Raw genomic sequence first — 6,371 nt, forward strand, 5'->3', positions numbered from 1 at the left:
GAAGAAATTATATGTATATTATATATATATATATATATATATATATATATATATATATATATATATATATATATATATATATATATATATATATATATATATATATATATATATATATTGAAATAAATCTTTTCGTGCTAAGCTATTGTGTGTGAATCTTAACTACTCGGTTAATTCATATTACAAATATACAATAATGTACGTCCTTCAGCTGCAACTTAACCAGCGTTAACTACAATCTCTGTCGAAATTCAACAAATTCCAATTCATAATAAATCAAGTATATATTTGATTTTACACTTTCATCATCGATGTACCCGAAACTTTTTAGATAACATCATTCGTACTTTGCGAAATTCACAAGAATTCCACGAACCAAACATCATACATCAACAAATAACGAAGTATTGATTCATAATTTCAATGTCATTAAAGAAATACTGCGTAAAAGTTATGTACTTTTTAAACCTTTAGGGATTATTCAATTATAGTTTCAACCGTAAATCAAATGAGTTTAATTTAACATTAACTCATTAAATCTATGTTACATCTGAAGAAAATATACATATATATATATATATATTTTCATAAAGACTGTAATAAAATTCTTTTGTACAAAATATTAATTGTGAATTTTTTTTTAACGGGTAGGTAATACCCGAGAGATATATAAATTCACAATTAATATGTTACATTCTTCGAATCTGATTCAGCAAATCATCCATTATACTCCCTACTTTCACAATAGTATATATTCTTTTATAGAAATCAAAACAACCATACTCATTCAAAATTTAATTACATATTCTGATTTTGAAACTCAAAATTCAACTTGAGATATGACCAAAATCATCACTCTTAGATCCTTACATCTTTCACAAGCTATATTTTGACTTCAAAACTGTGTTAGAACATCAAATGTATGTTAACGATTACAATCTGTGTTCAAACCCTTCGAAAATTTCTTAAGACACTTCGAATGATGAGCAATCGAGATGATGATCCAACCACATGTTACCCATAGTTATGTACCCGAAAAACTCTTGAAACCAAAGTAAAAGTTTAAACAACGTATCCGCGTCAGATTCTTTGGCATTTATTAGCATAAATAACTTTGCGACTCCTATTCAAAGTAGCCAGTTTTGTCACAGCTCCAGCAAATCAACTTCGACTTTTCAGTCAGACTAACCTTATTATAACCTTGAGATATACACCATCGTTACTAGGGAACCTTTTACATTCCACCACATTATTAGCAGATGTACCAACAACTTCATTACCCTTTGACTTTAGCCTCTCCAAAAAGTCATTATAATTATTCATTGAAACCCCATCATTTACTCATTCTCATCTTGTAATGAGAATTGCCATACGAATCATTGAGAATTAGCAATCAGTATTTTGAAATCTCGCAGCATGTCTACGCCAACAGTTATATGTGTATATATAACGTCTATCTTCTGGACATAATTTGAATGTGAAGTTTCTGAAAAACACTCCGAACTACGAATTGGTTCTCCGAAAGAAAAAAAATGCTGATGAAGCAGCAAAAAACTATAAACGACTTTAAACGGTAAAAGCTGGATGATAATGATGAAGTGTGCTGGCAAAGCGCAGAAAAAGAGAAGTTTTGGAACTGGAAAACGGATTGAGCAAAGTAGGAAGGAGGCTGTGGACAAATTACAAAGACTGAACCTGACTTCAAAGGATCCAAATGATTCAGTACCTGCTGAAGTCATTAACGAATATCTTGCTCCTGACTCTAAACCTCTGCGAACAATATTCTTCATCATCCTCTGATATTAGAAATTCTAAAATATCATCATATCTTTCATTATAAATATCCTCCATATTTCTGAAGATATTTTCTTAATTTTTCTTATTTGAAATCATTTACCTCTTCGAGCTATCTGTATTACATCATAAAAGAAACTATTTTAGTTTCTAAATTCTGAAACATTCAAGTTTAAAATAGGAATATTTTGAAGTAGTGTTGGGAACTGAAGCATGAATTAGTATAATATAATGACACTTGATCAATGTGATAATATTACAGTAAGTCATGCTGAGTTTCTAAATGGAACATGATGATTCACAGATCATAACATCATCATGTGCCATGTTATACGACTCTTGTATTCTATTTAACCTCTAAAATATCAAGAAAATATTTCTTGATGATTCGGCCTTTTCCAAGGTATTCTAGTAATTTGACAAGTCAAGATCGTGCCATCATAATTTTCTTCCTAGAACATTAACAATGTTCATTCCGAAATTCATATCTGTGAATTCTGGACCATTACAAGCGGTGCTTAAGCGCAAGAAGAAGAAACAAAAGGACAAAACTCCGAAATAGAAATTGGGGTATAAATTGCAGCAAATAAAAGAGAGCATTAACTGTGAATGATAATGATTATAGAAGACAGAAGCAGAGACTTTGAAATATTAGGGAACATATAAAGCCCAACGACAAACCAGAAATTATAAACCATATATATCGATGCATATAGCAATATAAAGACACGGGAGAACTAGAAACACTATAAACCCAAGAGTATAGTAGAAGTAAATAGATTCTTCTGGCGGTAGATGAAAACGAAGAATGACCGATATGAAAGTTAGAAGTATATCGAGAATCAGAACTGGATGGAGCATATTGATGAATACTTTAAAATATGAGTTGAGGAGGAAAGAATAGAAGGTGATGAAACATGACTAGGAACTTAAAAATCAACAGATTTAACTCACACAATGGCGGAATAAGTGAATCAAACCCTCTAGTGAATAGGTTAAGTTTTTTTTTGATTAATTTAGTCAAACCACAACTAAATCAAGTGTGATTAGATCAACACCTAGAGCTATTATTCACCACCTGGGTGATTTGGACTGAGAGAATCGGAGGAGCTCACTAGATCTGAGTGTGTGTAATAAATGAGAGGCTTAACCTAAAATGAAGAACATAAGACTTTATATACCCCTGCTGTTGACTCACCCATACGATTCATTCATCACAAGTACGAGTTGGCTTCATCAGCCGTACGGGTGATCACTCACTCGTGTCTTCTCATTTAGGTTGTAATTGTGACTTAGCTCAGCATCAACCGTGCGTATGAGCCTGTCAGCCGTACTAGTGAGGCTTCACTCGTACGTCTGACTAAGTCTAACATAGTCAAACATCTAAATCTCGTTCCTGCAGTTCCTGTAACCACATATAAACACGGATAGGATAATAACGAGCAATCATGGTGGCCTGTAAATTATTGTACCTGCAATGGACGTGGGTAGATGTCTAGGGACTTTATAAGAAAATCTCCGACAGAACAATTAAAATGGACGATCGCATTTAAAGCGGATCCTAATTCCCTTGATTATCGGAGAGTCAAATCTTATTAAGAAGATTTTCTTCAAATCCCTTGAAATCTGGGAATCAATCATATCTACGTCAAATGATAAGATGAATCTACACTTACTCATTTCACTCTTCTATGTTAGCTTCATTCGTACTCTTCATATAAATGGATTGTTTATCCAAATTATTCGCCAATGATAAAACTCTAATTTTCAGCCCGTATGCATCATGAAAACACACTTATTATCATTCACGACCTTTCCACTCAAATTTCGGGACGAAATTTCTTTAACGGGTAGGTACTGTGACAACCCGGAAATTTCCAACCAAATTTAAACTTTAATCTTTATATGTGTTCGACACGATAAGCAATATTTGTTAAGTTAAATTTCAAGAATTTTAAACTATGTTCATACATTCATTCAACCTCGATCAAGTTCCAACGATTCACGAACCATTAAACGAATATGATTATATATGTATATGTGTATATATATTATAACTTGAAACGTAAACAAAATATTAGATTAAATACTTTATATGATTGTATCTGCTTCAAAATGTTTATCAATGGAATTAGAAGATAAGATCAAATGATTGAATTATCAGATATATTGAATTATGATTACAAGTCTCTGTTGAAAGGCCCACGTTGATTTGAGAAATCTTTCCATTTTAACAATATTCGAAAAATGGTAAAGTGATTTATAAATAAGAACAAATTGTCAATCATTGAGAACTAGATAAAGGATAGTGGAAGATTGAATCTCATAAAGACTCGATTGATCTATTTAGTTTCAAACGTACAAAAACGTTTTCAGTTTAAAAAGAACTTTATTATTAAAATGTATATAACTTTTATAAATATCTAGAACCACTTTTGACAACTCATTACTTAAATAGTATGATAAAGATAACGATATTTATATTTTATTTTATTAAATATATATAACGATTTAAATTAATATTATATATATTTATACGCGTATTATACGTACATAGTTTTATACTTTTACTATACTTAAACTTTACCTTTACTTTATTTTTACTTTACTTTAACTTTAATAATTCACTTTAATAATTCATACTTTAATAATTCACTTTAATAATTCATACTTTAATAATTCACTTTAATAATTCAAAAATCTATTATAAATAGAATTCAATAGGTTTCATTATTTCATAGAAACTTGAAAATATTTTTCTCTAAACTCTCTCAATCGATTTATATATATATATTTACTCCGTATTATTTCAAGATATTATTAGTATACATAAAATATTACGACGGAGTGCTGTCCGAGTGGTTTCGAAATTGTTTTTCGAGTAGGATAGGATTAAGGAAATTATGGGTTATAGCTATGGAGGTGATTGAGTATGGTTCATGGGTATGCTCGTGAGGTCAATATAGTGTTTATCATTTCCGTTGCGTCTACGTACCTTTCCTGCAATATTGAATCTCAATATTGATACGTGAGTACTCATAATTTAACTTTTACATACTAATAGTGTATCCCTGACTAGTGCTCGAGTATTTAGGATTATGCATGCTTGTACTTTTGATATTGCCCTTAGACAGGTTAGGTTGAATCTTAAATTAGTTACACTTGCGGTTGAGATAAGGTATAAGATATGCATATCCTTGGAAAGCTAGCGAAAAATTAAGAACTTTTTCTTTAGATATCGAATGGTTTCGATGAACGGATTAGAAGTTATAATCAATTGAATTTTCGATATTTTTATTAAAAATGATTATTATTATCGTCGTTTTTATCGTCGTTCTAGTTTTATCTTATTATTATGATTATTATTATATTTATCAATAAAAGGGATTTATCATTAAAAATTGTTATTTTTTATTATTACTATCGTTATTATCGTTAAAGTTATAATTAGTATTATTATTATTATCCAATTATTATTATTATTATTGTGAGTATTATTATTATTATTATTATCATTATTAATATATATATCATTATTTAAAAATGGTTATTGTTATTGTTATTGTTATTATTATTATTACTATATTATCATTAAGATAATTATTAGTATTATCGTTAATAATGTTATAGTAACTATCATTATTAATATTAGTGTAATTAAAATAAATATTTGTAACACCTAATTATTTTGATTACTATTATTATCATTATTATGAACACGATATAAAAGACGATTAAAAGCTATTAAACGAAACGATTAGGAAATAATGAGTAAGAGTATCATGATGAAATTAAAATATTATAAGATATTGATTTAGATAAAATTATCGTTCTTATTATTTTTATCATTACTATTATTATTAAAAGTATCGTTAGTATTAAAACTATCATTTTAACAAAAATTATCATTTTAATAGAAATGTCATTGTTACTATAAAATATCATTATTATTATTATTTTAAATAGAATTATTATTTTAAAGATAATATTAAAAATTATCGTAAATATTAAAGTTATCATAATTAGAATTATCGTTTTAACATAATGTCATCTTAGTAATTATAAATATTGATATTTTTATAATAATAATTATTATTACAAAATAATACAACTTTTACTTACTATCATTATAGATATTATTTTATCAAATAAATATGTGATACAAACATATTTTACTACATGTAATAACTTACTTTAATAATACCTATCATATTATCTTTATGATATTAAATGAACCCTATAAATTTTATTACTTAATATATATAAAAGTATATTTTATTATATAAATTTAATATAAAATTTTATTTATTAATAAATAAATTATATTATTTACTCTAATAAATCTTTTAAAAAATATTTAAAAATATAAAACGACGATATTTAAACTATATATTAATCATGTATAGATATTTGGAAATTATTTTGAGTCAAATTTACTTTTGTTGACTTTTGCATATTAGTCTCGAGCATTAGGATTGTGGTACACTATGACTTGACCTAATTTGTTAGATAAATATTGACCAACACATAAATATATATAATTAATTTAGGTTCGTGAATCCGAGGCCAACCTTGCA

This window comes from Rutidosis leptorrhynchoides, chromosome 1 (genome assembly GCF_046630445.1).
Source record: "Rutidosis leptorrhynchoides isolate AG116_Rl617_1_P2 chromosome 1, CSIRO_AGI_Rlap_v1, whole genome shotgun sequence".
NCBI lineage: Eukaryota > Viridiplantae > Streptophyta > Magnoliopsida > Asterales > Asteraceae > Rutidosis > Rutidosis leptorrhynchoides.